Source organism: Cheilinus undulatus, linkage group 3, assembly GCF_018320785.1.
Source record: "Cheilinus undulatus linkage group 3, ASM1832078v1, whole genome shotgun sequence".
Classification (NCBI taxonomy): Eukaryota; Metazoa; Chordata; class Actinopteri; order Labriformes; family Labridae; genus Cheilinus; species Cheilinus undulatus.
The window spans coordinates 7,053,594-7,069,528 of NC_054867.1; the positions used below are offsets into that span (position 1 = coordinate 7,053,594).

At 37.0% G+C, this 15,935-nt stretch overlaps 2 long non-coding RNA genes across 2 annotated transcripts; one reads left to right on the forward strand and one right to left on the reverse strand.

The window, feature by feature from the left end:
* The first annotated feature begins 565 nt into the window (after positions 1-565).
* Positions 566-2,253, forward strand: LOC121529383. Its single transcript, XR_005993571.1, has 3 exons — positions 566-653; positions 1,596-1,683; positions 2,225-2,253. It is a non-coding gene; the product is annotated as an uncharacterized LOC121529383 (long non-coding RNA).
* Positions 2,254-7,053: 4,800 nt separating this feature from the next.
* Positions 7,054-15,709, reverse strand: LOC121507485. Its single transcript, XR_005991718.1, has 5 exons — positions 15,686-15,709; positions 15,027-15,069; positions 14,503-14,625; positions 11,912-11,982; positions 7,054-7,481 (listed from the first exon to the last, which is right to left on the reverse strand). It is a non-coding gene; the product is annotated as an uncharacterized LOC121507485 (long non-coding RNA).
* Between the last annotated feature and the right edge of the window lie 226 nt (positions 15,710-15,935).

Sequence of the window (15,935 nt, forward strand, 5' to 3'; positions counted from 1 at the left end):
ATAAATGTTTCAGTATCTGCTTTTTCTCCTACTGCACTGAAGCAAAATCATTGTAATGTTTGGTTGAAAACATAGGAACAACACTTTTTTGTTGTCAGCTAACTTATAGCGTTAGTCTTGATCCTTTTATAGATGTTGTACATAATACCTGTCTCTGTTGTCTTGTAGACTGTTGCCCAAAAATGTTGGTATAGATATCAATCTTTCTTACAGAAAGCTTGCCATGGGCCTTCCTCCAAGGAGTTATGTCTCAGTGTACCTGAGAGCCATGAGGTTCATAATGTAAATATATCAAGGATTTGAAGGTAATTGTTAGTACAGGTCACTTTACTGTTAAAACAGTTACTGCTGCTACCTTTAACTGCTTAATAATCCAGTCCTGTGAACAATGAATACCTGTATGAAAATGTAAAGATGTTCATTTGTCTTGTGTAGATATGGTAGACTTCCTTGCTTATGACTTTTTTCTTCATTTTTATCTTTAGGGTTGTCCTGTACCTTCAGTGTTCAGATATGTGAGTCTGAATAAAAAGCCTGCCGCCTCAGGTCTGGTCTCCAACCATGTATGGGTGAGAAGTCTTAGACAACAAGTCTGTGTCTGTGAGGCGTCAGGTATCTGTGAAGGGGTGTGTACTGCAGTGAAAGTTGCTTTAGTAAGTCAATTTGAAGATCTCCCTGTGAAAATTTAATTTTTTCTTGTAGATGTAAAATGAACACCTGCACTGGATTACAGACTGTTCTCAGTTGTTTTACTCTCTATATTATTAGAACAATTAAATAATTCATAGAGCACATGTGATTATGAAGCGGTATGTAAAGCTGTCAATATTTTTTAAAATAATTTACTAGCATAAACTTATATTTGAAACAGTAATGTCCTCCATGACTGCTGCTTGTTCATTTGGTTTACATATGGGGTAGTTCATATGTCAGTTTATGGATCATAACTTCCATCAGAGAAGTTTGATGGATCTTCTCTCACAGTTGGATTATTGGACTACATGCCCATAAATGAGTTTAAGCTGCAGCCTGAATTTGTTTTTATTACTCAGATTTGTACTGTTAAAGCTCTGACTGAATCTATATAAAAAATCTTTTCACAGCACCATTAAATATTCTCATCAAATAGTAATAGTATTATTGCATTTGTTTTCTCTGCATTATAAGGGCTGCATATGTAAAATGAACTGTGTTTATCTTTTTAGAATTTTGCTGTAAGAACAGAAAAGTTCCTTATTTGTTCACTGGCTGTTGCTTATCAAAACACTTCCATCAAATGTTTTGCTATATTGCATCTATTGTATCTAGATTGCTTCTAACCAGAAATCAGGACAGGACACCCCACAAATTTTTGTGCCAATCCAAGCATACAGAATAATCGTACTGATTTTTGGCCACATCTCATTTACTCTGCTTGGCCTTCATTGTTCTGTGTTTTGCTGCATAATGGAAAGAAATTGGAAAGGATTATAAGAAATGGTAAATGCTAACATTTTTGCCGCTTGTTTTTGTCTGATATTGGCTAGCTACACTTTACAGTGATCTAAATTTACTGTCTGAGTTTGTGAGGTTCTGAAACTTGATTTAAATTTCAGATCATCCAGCACCAGAGGTTCCTTGTGTTTGGCTCACATACAGTACGTCCAAGGAATGGAGACAGACTGAGGAAATCTCCAGACCAAGGTTTGCCCACACCACTAAGGTGGTTTAATGTTTTATAAATGTTATATGTTTCATGTAAAAATGTCTTTGTTCCTAGTGCTGGTTGGTTTAAGCTTTCAAAATAACTGTTCTTTCACGAGAAGATCTCTCATCTCTCAGCAGAGAATCACCAATTAAGCCATTATACTGATTTATTTTAAAGTTGGTCTTGTGCTTTTATTCACAAATTACTTTTAGAGCAGAAGGCTGCCTTTCCTCTGTAATTGTTGTTGTTGTACAGCATTGGATTCAGAGCTAGACATGAAGATGTAGAAAGAGTAAAGACTATGGCCATACAAGCAACAGATCAGCATGTAATGATCTGAATTGAATGGATTAATGAGTTTAATATCACTATGAAGTCTTAAATGTTAACAAGATAAAGGAGTTAATAAGATTACTGTAAATGTAATTCTTATTCCTTTATGTACATAAAATACCACCCTGTGAGCCTTGTGGCTCAACAGGTACTTTATCATAGCTTTGACAGTGTCTTCATCTCTTCTCCTTGCATGCTGTCTAGATCAGGTCCATGAGCAGCCTCCTAACAAGTTAGCAACTGTAAGAAGATAATAAGAATATTTGTGAAGTATTTAAAGTCATGACAGGAGTTTGACACTGACTATAATACACACTAACCTATGCATGTACTTGCATGTCTGTTTTCTGACGTGTGCTTCAGATCAACAGTCAAGCCTGTTTCAGACTGGGAGCGTGACGCGCGTCTTGACCGCGACGCGTGGATTTTCAGTTTGATTGCATGTTAACAAGTCAGGGCTTTCAGACTGCCAGCATGAGCGCCGCGGCTCGTGCGCGGAGAGTTCAGAGATTCGAAGTCTCGCTTATTTTTTCCACGCACCGCATGCGGCTGGTGACCATATTAGACAGGAAAATGATAGAGAGCAATATTTACATCGTTGTGGCAAATATGCACATAGAATATGTTTACAATGTGTTTCTTGATAACCCTGAGGAAGGCCACAAGCTTAAATGTGCCTGCTTTATAAAGTTGTTCTCTAAAGAGCAACTATTAGTGAAACTTTCTGTCTCCACACTGTTAGAATATATAACAGGAAAGATAAACACCGTATGAATGCTTTTCTGTTTTGTTTTTTTTTTTCAAAGTAAAAGCCCGGTTTAGTATTTCTTTAGAGAAACTCCGTTCACTTGTACAGAATGCTTTTATTTTGAATAGTTCTTGACAAACTTCCTCAATACGCTAAATCAATAAGCATGTAGGGGGGTTTATTCAGGTAAAACTCGTGAGGAAGGACAGGGCTTTGAGAGCAGGAAAATGCGGCTGACACGCAGCAAACTCGTGCCCTGTGTGCTGCACCGGCAGGAGCCGGAGCTGACACGTGGCACACGCAAGCAGCAAAACACCCTCCCAGTCTGAAACGGGCATTAGACTGTCAGAGCTGATACTGTTTATGAAAGAGCACCATGCAGATGCAACCTCACCTCAGGGTCTTCCTTAAGAAATAAGATGATTTATTTTGATGTAATCCCTCTTGGCCTATGCACTCCTGCCTTGATGAGACTGTAAGAACAGTCTTACATCATAGTGATGCTATAGTGACAACAGTTAACTATCGCTGCACTAACCACTAAATGAAGCCCAGTGGAAGTTAAAGCAGGTAGACTGTTTCACATTTATTTTATGAAGTTACTGCTTATTCATGTCTCTACCTCTTTTTACCTTTCCCTTCCTGCTATGGTTATCAGCTGATTATGGGCATTGACTTTTAGGTAAACATGTCAGATTTTACCACAACTTCATTTGCCTAATGGTGCTGATTTTGTATTTTAAATTCTCTTCTCTTCTGCAGATATTTGAAATCATCCATCTCAATTCCATTTCATCAACATCAGGTTCAGCTCATCAAAAGTCCTCTGCTCATCTCATCCTGTATCCCTCACCACCACCACCTATGTCCAGACTCCATAAGGGGATGCCCTGCCCTGCTGTTGACTTTACTACCCCTTTGATTCCATGAAGACATCACAATTGAGTTTTATCTCTACAGACATTGCACATTTGTCTATCATCATTTTTTTTACATAAATGACTGTTTGATCAGTCTCGTCAGTCATGAAAATCGTGATGGACCACTTCCCTTAGCAAGCACTCTACTGCTGATGGCACAAGGCAGCTGGATAGAATAGCTGCTCTCATCCAGCTCCTTGAACAGGTGGAAAAAGGGCTAGATACTGCTACATAAATGTTTACCACCCACCAGAGGTTGATCCCCTTCAAAGTGACATCACCTTGGACAGTCCCTGCCTGTCTCAGCCCCTAGGACTCACACTAATATGATGATGATGATGATGATCATCATCTGACTGACTGAACTTAACCATTTATTGGGTCAGATTTGCCATTTTGCTGTTAGAGTGATGGTGGTGTATTTTTTACAAACTGTGCCTGGGACCCTTTATAAAAAGCTAAAACCTACAACAGAGACAAAATGATAAGATGACATACTAAGAGATATGAAAAATAACAAGGATGAAAGTCTATTTGTTCCCCGTTTTATAAATTTACATTACACCATTTCTGTACCTTAGTTCTTCTATAAATCACGTCTCTGTGTCAAACTGATCCTTTATTCTGAGTTACAGGACCTATAGCTGTGAAACTTAGTGAAATATTAAAATGCATAATGCTCTTTATTTCTGTCCTGCAGGACATATTCAGTCTGTAACATCTCAGGATTACTCCTTTTTTGTAATTTAAATGGTGTTGCTGATAGTTTCATTTACACACACCAAAAACTGTATTTGACTGGTCTTTCTGTATAATAAAGTGTTTCTATAGATGTATTGTTGCTGTTATATTTTTTAATCTTAGAACTTATAATCCAACTAACCCAGGTGCCATTGGATCAATACTTACTACTTTATTGGAGGTTGTTTAACATTATATAGAAGTAAAAATTGAAGAGAACTATCCTAAAATTGTTTTATGGAACAGCTAACGACATCTAAGTTTACTTAGTTATAAATGACTTTAGATATAACAATTTACCCATTAATACTTCAAATAAATGTGATCAACTGAGGCATTTTTGGCATTAAAGACATGCTTGCCCATTTTTCAGTAGATTTCTACATGGATTACTCCTCTATTATCAGCCTATTAGAATCTCAACATATTTGCATCTTGTTTTATCAGAAATATGTTAAATTAATCAACAAAGCAATCCTTTCTTTACATTCATACATTGCTTCTAAATAGCCTGTAACTACAACTTCGGCTGTAACAAATATTCTATAGATTAAGTAAGTATGTGGAAAATTATGTTGATTAAACAAGAAGAGCTAAACAAACAGCAATTTGAGATTAACAGCCAAAATATGTGAAATAAGACTAAACCTTTAGTTTCAAAGGTTTTTAGTCAGTAATATGTTATTTCGGCAGTATTAATGTTTACATAAAGTAAGCAGAAATACGTTTTTATGACCCTATTTATGGATGTGGTTTGCAAAAATGGCGGACCCCAACCCCCTCCCCCGCCCAAACGGCCATTTTTAGATAAAACGGCAAAATCTCAGACTAACGGTGATATCAGGACTTTAGAGTGAAATAGATCATCTACTTGTTATATTAATAGTATTTCGGCTGTATAAAATGATTGATATTTGAAGGGGAATTATGTTTTATGACCCTATTTTGTACCCTAGTTTAGAAACCAAAAAGAACTACAAATATGGCGCTGATTACGTTCAGGCTGCATGCTGCGGCTGTAAGGAATTGTAGTTTATTTAAATTTTTAGCTATTGTTCCGTTATGGAATGTTCTAGGACTAAATTCAGGATCTAGTAGGGGTTTAAGTGGATGCTGAACACATCTATGTAAGAATTGTTTTATAAAATAACTGTTAAATTGGAGAAAATGTATTTTAACCATGTTTTCCACATTGCTGATAGCGCCCCCTGTTGTTCATTGACCCCACGTGATAGTTGGGGTCAAGACCTTTCTATTACAGTTGGTCTCATGTCTGTAGTCCCTTTTATTGTTGAGTTAAAAGCCTTCAAAAATGCCCTGAGGTAAAGGTTCAAAGGTCATTATCTCACAGCAGGGGTCATGTAGAGACCTTATCCAACGATATATGTATTGTAGCTCTATGTCAAAAACTTAAACATTCCAAAAATCTTGGGACAGGAGAAGAAGTGGAATGTCAGGGGATGCTTTGAACACCCATCCCCATAAAATTTAGAAATTCGTTTATCTTTTGTTGGTTTATTTGTTTTCATGTTTGTTTATATGTTCTTTTGTTTGTTTTTGATCAAGAAGAGTATAAAATAAGGGGGATATAGGCTTAGATGATGGCTTATAGGCCATTCCTTTGTTTAGGGTTAGGGTTACCTTAAGTCTACATATTCCACTTTTCCTCCACAGATTGTCTGAAACTACTTAAATACTTACTACTGTAAGTAGTCATTCATGAGCATTGGATGCTATTTTACCCCATCCACTAAATTTACCTTCATCCATTAACACATCTCAGAAGGAAATATTTTAGGGCATTTTTACCCAATTTCATTCACTGAAGCTTTTTTTTAATCAAAAGTTACATTTTTGCCCACAATTAATGATGATATAAGCTTTTTCTTTTGTAAGTCAGTCTTAAAGATAAAACAGGTAGGTTTCAACTGATTAGGCCTATGAGATCTTACTAAAATAATCCAGGTCCTGCTGTATTCAGCCCCACCCAGTACAGTGTTCCCATTAAACCTAAAGTCAACAGAAAGAGATAAACTCAAAGACATGGAGATGTAAGTGAGCATCAGACCCATGTGTTCTTCCTTCTTCATCAATCATCTCACTACTCCTCACATACGTGGTCTGTATGCTTAACAGTATGAAAAATTGTTTAAAAAATGTGCATAGATTCTTAGCAGCTAAAACATAGAAATACTTCTATAACAGGTGCATATCTATCTCGTCCTGTATTTTTTCTAAGCTGCCAACATTTCTTCTTTCTTCTTCCTCCGGTGGGTTGCCAGTCTTTTCTTACACATATTTTTTGTTTAATTTAAACCACTATTTTCCATCTCTGACTTATTTTTTAATCTTTTCAGGAGCAGTATAGTTCAGTAGCACATACTGTATTTCTGGACATTTCTCTGAAACTAAAAGAACATTCTGCACAGTTAAACTTGTGTTTTATGTTTTATTGCATCTTATCATGTTAATATCACACCATGAAATGCAGAGTACATATCCAGTCATTTCAGACATGCAGATTGTCCTAATTCTACTGACTAGAACATTCTACTGACTGTCAAAAGTTAATTTAAAATTCAGCATGTGAATTATGGCTCATCATCATTTAGCAAAAATAAGTCAAACCTAAGAAAAAGAAGATATTAAAACAAAGTTATATGTTGTGCTAAAGTTCCAGCTGTAACCATAGCTGTAGCCCTAACACCCAAGAGAAGGTCCCTCATGTCATAACAACAATGAACTGCAAAACTTTGTAGAAGACTTTCAATGTTTCAGAGAGTGTCTGGGTTTGGGAAGACATTAAACCGTAATTACAATTTAGCTCCAAGTACAGGAAGTCTAACATGTTTTCAAGCATTTTAAAGTTCTAGATGTTTTCAGGATGCTTTCAGACATGCAGTGAAGTCATATGTCTGAAAAAACATTCCACTGGACCATGCGACCTCAATTTGTAAATTTGTTTCACAGTCCCAACTTTTGCCACTTCCTTCTGAACTCTTCTTCTTGTCATCAAAAGTGACGAGGATGATACAGCATGAACAATCTCCATCTGTGAAGGATAACAAAATAATACATCTTAGAGCAGGCTGGGTGAAATTAACGTATGTGTGTGTAAGCGTGTGTGTGTGTGTGTGTGTGTGTGTCTGTATATGACTCTTAACAGGCATCTTAAGAGCGATAATGTGAAATTTTACAGATTTTATTCTGTTAATGGATACAGTAAATGAAAGATCAGAAACAGACAAAACAGCACTGGCTGTATAAACTTCAGCAGATAAATGTAAAGTACAGGTGGTCAGCATACTTTTTTAAAATTCTCCATGGATAGATAGATAGATATTTATTTTGAATGTGTAAAACAGAATGCAAAGTGGTCATACAATGAAAGCAAATAATGCTCTTGACAAAATTAAAAAAAAAAAAGAAAAAAGAAAAAAAACAGTGCATTTCAAATGTCACATGTAACTATTTGATTTATACATCCAAAAAGAAGTGGGAGGAAGTAAACACTTATTTACCCCTTCTCCCTAATTCACTAATTTGCTATTATCAGAATTAGAAACTCATTAATGATTTAATTTCCTTCATCAAATATATATTTATATAGATTTATGCTTATATACATATACTTATACAAACTTGATTGCTTTTTATTAAATCTGAAATAATTTTCAAACAAGTTTACTTGTTGACCAGTTCAGAGGAAAGTAACGGAGTTCTCAGAAATTAAACTTAAATTATTTTTTGCAATAATCAAAGAGTTAAAGGGACTGGCTTTTACATGTAGGAAAATTACAAGAACTGCCATTTTTAGATATTGATTCAATGTCTCCACTGACTTTGCCTGGATGTTGTGTGCTGGACCTCATTATTAGAGGAAATTAAAAGTGTGAAAGTGTGGGTTATACTGTTTTTACAAGGTGATAATATGTGAAATGGTCATAAAAAGGCGGATTATAAGGAAAATGATAAAGACAACTTAGCAGGGGTACGCTAAAGTCCCCTCTGTCGTGTCAGTGAGGTGACATCAGTGTTGCATGAAAGCAAAGAAATTATTGACACTTCCATTTCACTGATGGAAAAATAGCACATGTAGTGAGAATTTATCCAGAACAACTAAAGATGAAACCACATTCTAAGGCTGTTGATATCACACCCTCTATGGAGGAAAGATAATGATACAAGGGGGGAGAGATCCTTTCTCCTTCCTAAACCTACACCTTCAGATTATCCTTCAGGAATGTCACTGAAGGGGGGGGGGGGATTCTCTTTCCCCCATGGAAAGGAACCACGTTCGAAAAAACCAGAGTTTCTCAGGTAGTAGGATTCTCAAACTGCCATTTTGATGAAAAACAGCTCCCAAGGGAGATAAACACCTTAAAATCTGAATCTTTTGATTGGTCGACCAAATGGTGAACCTCCTCAGACTAAATCCTGTCTTCCTGAAAGCTGTAAGAAACTCCGCATTACGCCTCATAAATCTAAGGACTCTGTCTTTATCAAGGAACGAGACACAGAATGCTGGACACAACTGCAGGACACGGCAAGGTTCAGGCAAAAATCAGAGTTTTAATGGGAAAACAGGGTCGGTACACGGGTAGGCAGTTAAACTCCAGCAGAGGTACCAAAATCGGCAGGCTAAGGCAAAGGTCCAAAGAACAAAAACAAGGTCGAGACGAGAAAGCTAAGACTATGAAAACAAAGCGCTGGGACGAGGACTATAAAGTGCAACGAACTAGCGGAGAACAAGTGAAAACCGGGTGCTAACATACTGTGGCTAATGAGTGCTAATGGTAAACAGCTGTGGTGATACGTGACAGAGGAAGCAAAACTGACGTGCAGACAAAGGGGTGCGTGATCACCAAAATAAAACCGGAAGTACTGAAACCGAGATGTAAGTGTGCAGAAAGTGACAGAAATTAAAGAAAGCAGAGGAAGACGGAGAGAGTGACCAGACAGAAAGAGAGCACCAAGTGACAGACAGCAGACATGACAGTCTTCCTACAGAACCGTGGCACAAAGCAGTCGCATGTCGTAAATTCCTGGTGTTATCTCGACCACGTGAAGCTGCAAGGATTGGAAGTATCAAAAAACTATCTTAATCATTATGTTTCCAACAGGACATGTTCATATTTGGTTGAGTCTGTTTACAAGGAACAGAATGACATGTCATATTAATCTCTGGCATCTTCCCTTACTGAATTATGGTTTTATGATCTAATTTAGTTGTATTTCTCCAAGTTGACGAACAGAGACTGAAAATCGTCCATGGATCAACATTGCCACCTTGTGGTCAAGTTCCGTCACACCCAAATGCAGAAACATTTTCAGGAGGAGTTTTTATAACCATGTTGTGTTATCTCTACATTATCCAATTAACTTGATAATCTGGTGGAGAGTGGATTTTTAGGGTTGATCTAGGATACAGACCCCTCCTCCTTCCTTTTAAAGAGAAGCCATGCTGAACACGAGTGCAGTGTGGAGTTAAGTGTGGAGTTCGGTGCAGAGTTCGGTGTGCAGTTCGGAGAAAGTGCTGCAGAGTGAGTTGGGTTCAGATCAGAAAGCGGTCAGGTCTGGACAGTCCAAGAAGATGCTCACTAAGGAGAGCTCTGTTGAGTCTCCTTGGGCCTCTTAGGCCAATTCTTGATCTAAGCGTTGTGCCAAGTCTGATAAACAATCAGACTTAGAATTTTTCTTATCCAGTACAAGATTTTTCCTAACCTTTTTATAGCTTTGTGCTAGATTTTTGTAACGCAGAGTTTTTGTTTTTCCTTTTTATCACACAATCGACTTCACTGTGAGCCAGCAGTCACGTGGTGTCGATGCGTTTGAGTTTATGCGATTTTTTTATTTGGACGATCAAGGGCTGTTTTTGGAACGAGAGACAATCCTTCCCAGAGTCCGTGGACAAGAGTCTGTACAGCCGTCCCTACAGTCTGAGCAACCCATCAGCGCCGCAGCGGCCCAGCTTGAACCCATCCAGGTCGGACCAGAGTTGGCACGCGGTAGCTTCGGGCATTCAGAACTTGCCAGGCGCCTTCCTCCGGGCCCCTTCAGATGGGTCCCCTCCTCCTCGCCTTCGTTGAACAGCTGGTATGATGCAATTCATCTCTCTGGTGCTGATGTCTCCAACAGTTCCATTAAATTTGTTCAGATCTATTTTTCTTCCCAAGTCACCCTCCAAATTCTACACTGTTGCTTAAATTTTTCCGTTAGGATTATTAAAATAATCCACCCTCACCAACTAAGTTAGCATCCTTTCTCTTTACCATATTTAATCATGTTCTGTTTATTCATTTACATTATCTATTCATATAACCTGTGATTTATGTCTGTTATTTTGTGATTTTATAATAAATCTTCAAAAGACAGTCGTAGTTCGGGAATTCATTCTATTAAGCAGAGAAATAGAGTCAATGTTATGAGAATTCATTGCTTTAGGAATGAGATTGATTTACATCTTGTTAATTAATTAAAGGTTTTGATTAATTAATAATTGCAATATTTTATTGGTTATTAAATAACCAATCCGCGTAAGCGGTGGTGCCCTATTCTTTACGAGGTTTACTTGATTAATTTATTATCAACAAATTTTCACTACACACAGTAGTGTTATAAAGGTTCACAATTTACAGAAATGAAGTTTATTATTAAACTGGCAAAACATGACTGGACTCATTTGCATCATGAAACTGAAAAATTATTGTAGGGTTAGCCTTGCACTGCCAGGTATGAGCATAGCTCCAACATTGTTGCTGATTCTCTGTTCCGACAGTGCATTACCAATGGTGATGGACAATGCAACAGCCAATCAGATCAAAAAAATGTGTGATGCAGCACTGAGCAATAAGAAACGGACAGAATGGAGAAAAGAGCTGGGATATTGAAGCTTCAACATTTCTGTGAATGTGTGGTACCGTTTTGTCAAGAAATGAAACAGCCAATCAGCATCAATTATTAAGTCTTAAACCAGGGGTTCTCGAAGTTTTGATAGCTGAGGGCCAATTTAGGAACCCAACATTAGACTGAGGGCCTCCGAAGGGAAAAAAAAAATGGAAAAAACAGAAAAGAAAATCCCATTTGTAATCATTTTAATGACCAGGTTGCATCTCTACAGTTGACATTTATTGGTCTGCATCCAGTAATGTGCAATAAACACATTTTAATTAATAAATGAGGCTAAACCTGCCAAAAATTGAGAAAACCTTGAGAAACATTGTAATGCACACAAAATCCCTGGGGTTTTCTGCCCTCTACAGTCAAATTTGGGATATAATAGTCCTGTGTGCAGTCCATTTCAGAATATATGTAAAAACTTATTTAATTGTTAAGACAGGAAGCAAGGCACACTGAGACTGACTAGTCTCAGTGTGCCTTGCTTCCTGTCTTAACAATTGCGGGCCACCATTGGCCGTGGGCAGCACTTTGAGAACCCATGTCTTAAACTCACTCATGTGCCAGTCATCATCTTAGACCCACCTGTTTTGGTTAGATGATGGTGGCTCTAGACTGATGGAAGTCTGTCTGAAAGGAAGGGAAGCCAGGCCCACCTGGAAGACAGAATCAGTATCAGCTCACTGATTCACAAACTACTACTCAACTGATTGCAGAGCAGGACAAAGATACAAAAAATGCTAAAGCTCGTCATAGTGACGACAGTCTACTCTGAATGTTTGCAGTAGCCCAGTGTTCATCATTTGGTTAATGTGTTATTTATACTTTCCACAGAACATATATATTGATATTTGGAAATAAAGATGCTGTGACTATGTCTATGTAGGATCTCGTTTATCCAGACCATGGTCATCCAAAGCTTGATCAAAAAGAGAAAACTGGACTAGGCTCAGGCTCTTTAAAGAAATTTAACAACATCCTGTTGCCTCTTTTGGATCAAGCTTTGGATAACTGCAACTGTATTACTTATGTCTAAGTACTGTTAAATTATCAAAGTCTTATTAATTTCTTTTTACTGGTTTGGTGTTGAAACAATTGCTAAGTTTGATGTTGACAAACAGGCAGTCAGGTCCTATTTTTTTTTTTTTTTTGTCATAGTACTGATTCACTGTGTGGTAGTCAGCCTTTCAGCAGAGGGACTGGCTGTAAATGTATGAACATACATCAGATCATTTCAGAGCGGTGGTGAAGAGTAACTGATTACATTTACACACAGTACTGTAACCAAGTAGCTTTTTTGTGTACTTTTTTGAGTCGTTTTTAAAGTAATTAAGTAAAGTTTATTTGTATAGCAATTTTCACAGACAGCAGTCAAAGTGCTTTACACAGCCAAAAAAATACAGAGAACACAAGTGATGATTATGAAATCACCACATGACCGCAATAGTCATAAAAAGAATAGTATAGTATGAAAATAGGAGTAATATCCTTAAAATTACTACTTTTAATTTTACTGAAGTATATTTTATTGAAGTATTTTGCTTAATTACATTTGAAAAAGCATTGTGTGCTAAGTAAAAAAAAAAAATACACTAAACGCTACAACCAGGAGTTCCAAGCTTTCTGCCAACAACATGAAAATTACCAGTTTAGCTTTCACAACACATGACGGTCAGTACATGCACATAGCAGAGAATGATTCGATATTTCCCCCCTAAACAGCTCCTGCATTGTAGTTTAGGTTAGGTCAACCTTATAATAAACAGCCTAGTTGGAGGTCCATATTTTGTTGTTGTTGTTGTTGCACGTTAAGGAGAGGTCAGATTTCAATGTGAAAGCCCTGTGGGTATCACAAGTAGCCACTTAATACTTAGAGTAAGTTTTAAATGACTTACTTTTTACTTTTACTTGAGTAGATTTATAGACCAGTACTTTTATTTCTACTCAAGCAAGCTATAAACAGAGTAACTGTAGACTGTACTTTTACTTGAGTACAACAGTCTGATACTTTTCCTACCTCTGATTCAGAGAAATTCATTTAAGATAGCACTACGACAACTTCTGTGTGCTTATGTGCTTCCACTCTTAGGGAAGTCAGTGGCTCTTTTGCGACATCCCTTAACTAGACATCTGGCAAGACGAAAAAAGTCTTTTCTATACCTAAAGGTCTCAAACATAAACACCTTCAAAATTTTCCCTCAGAAAGACCTGAAATGAATCATACATAAAAAGAAAAAACATACATTTAAAATCAAACACAAAATCAAGAAAGAAATCTGTGATTACAGTGTAGTCACATGTAAAACCAGGAAGAAATGCTAATTACATTAGATTTAGATTATCTGTCTTCACATGAAGCATAATATTCTGTTAAGATAGGGGTCAGAGTTATATCTGACAACTGATGTATTTATTGAGCCCTAGAAGTGGGAAATGATTTGACCTTCATTACAGGTGTAGAGCGTAGGTCCACAACCATGTTCATACTTCATCAAACAGTTTTTCTAAAGAACAGACTTGCCACCATGCCACTCCTATTTTTTTCTTTCTACTTTTATCAATCTCTATTATTTGTACATCAACCATATGTTTGAGTGTTGCAGTTACAGCATGACCTAATTTAGTACATCCTCTACATTTATAATAAACCACAACAGAGAGTACAGTCTAGACCTCTTTGTGAAGTGTCACTCCAGTTATGAAGTGGCAATACAAAATTAACTAATTGATTCTAATGTTAAATGTAACATTTATCTTGGATTGATTCATTCAGAATGAGGTAAAAATCTAAATATAAACAGACTGTTATGCTAATACTGTTGTCATCCACAAAGTTGCTTTGGATCATTTCACTGCTGACCTCTCTCATTTTACAGCTAAAGTCCTCCGTCTGCCCCAGAGTGTCCTTGCCAGCATGAACATTATTTCCCCCCTGATTAGGACTTTCTGCCATTCATATATTTCACAATCCCTGTCAAAGAAAAAACTTAATGCATGAAGTATATTACCACTTTCTTTTAAACAGACTGGGCGGTCATGCTACAATAACTTCAGCCAAACACTAGCCAAAAACATCAAATCAGGTCCTGAACCCATGTGAACTCTTAATATTAAAAAGATTCACTTTGTTAGGGAGAAATCAAGTTACACCCATTCAGTGTCTTCCATTCTCTTACCTTTGATTCTCAGTGATTACCCACTGAACTAGAGATATGAGCAGGGCTCTCTGCTATGATGTTAAAGTTTGATGGCCTGTGGTCTTGAGGGGAGCCCTGAAAGCCATCCAAACACATCTGGTTCTGGAAGACAAAAACTGAACTAAGAAAATGGTTTGAAGTAGGCTAATATTTACAAAAAATATTTTTAAATACAACTGTTTATATATTCTGATCATGTCTAGTCAGCATCCTTGCATCCTCTGTGAATCTTGCAACCACACTAACAATACTCAAAGATTTATTTATTGTAAAAATAATACCAACAATCGCTTGTATACATCTAAATCTTATTTTTTTAATACTTTTGTTGGTTTATTTATTTTTTATCTTCAATGTTTAATTCCTGTAGATTGAGAGCAAAATTAACCAGTCACATTCCTTGTTGTGTAGGCATACTTGGCCAATTCAGCTAATTCTGAATAACCAAATTAAGTATTTATCTGTTATGCTGATTGTTTGTGCATATTAACAGTAAACCTTACCTCCACCACATGAATCCAGCCCCCTTGGAGTCCTGTAAAGGGTCTGTTTTGAAGAGAAAAATCTTGTGAGGCTGACTTGTTAAAACTGAATCTGTTCATCTATGTCCTTAATAACCTTGTAACACCTGCATAGATTTTTTCCATAGATGTTTGCCTCTAGCCTAAATGTTCCAAGGTTTTCCTCTTATGCCATCTTCATGCTCAATTTTAAAATTAAGGATATCAAGAATTCCCAGACTGAAGGAACTGGTGATGTTATAGAATTCCTTGATGCAGATTTTGCAGCGGTGGTTTTACGTATATTTGAGGACCTTTAAATGAAATGCAGCGTCCGTCACAATAAAGTGTCCGGGCACACATGGGGGTCCGACCACTTGACATTTAAACGTTTAATTAGTGAAAAACTCATGCACAGTACTCATGGTCATTAGTAATACTCCACTTTACACTCAGTCTGTATCAACAGAGTTTCTTAGCTTGTATTGATAGAAAAACGGCCATGCAGATACTCTTATTACTCTTTCGGATGATAATAGCGATCTCATTAGCCTGACTTTTTTCTACTGCCCTGGTACTTAAACCACGCTGGTGAAGCATAGAAAGGCGTTCATGTAAACATTTAAAATAACATGCAGAATCATAACAACCATGATACTTACATGCATGACACCCTGCAGAGACAGGAAGCTGACGGAGAAGCGTAACACTCGCTGAGAATTATGGGACGTGTTGATTACCGTATTTACAGTTTAAAGGGAAGCTAAAAATTGCAAATAAAGGCCATTTTCCTGGAAAATAAGTCTGAAAATAACACAAGATGACAGGAAAAAAGCGGAGAGAGTTCAATGAAATCTTACAGTATGAACAACCATTGACATGTTAAAAAAACGATTATAAATTCTGAAATCA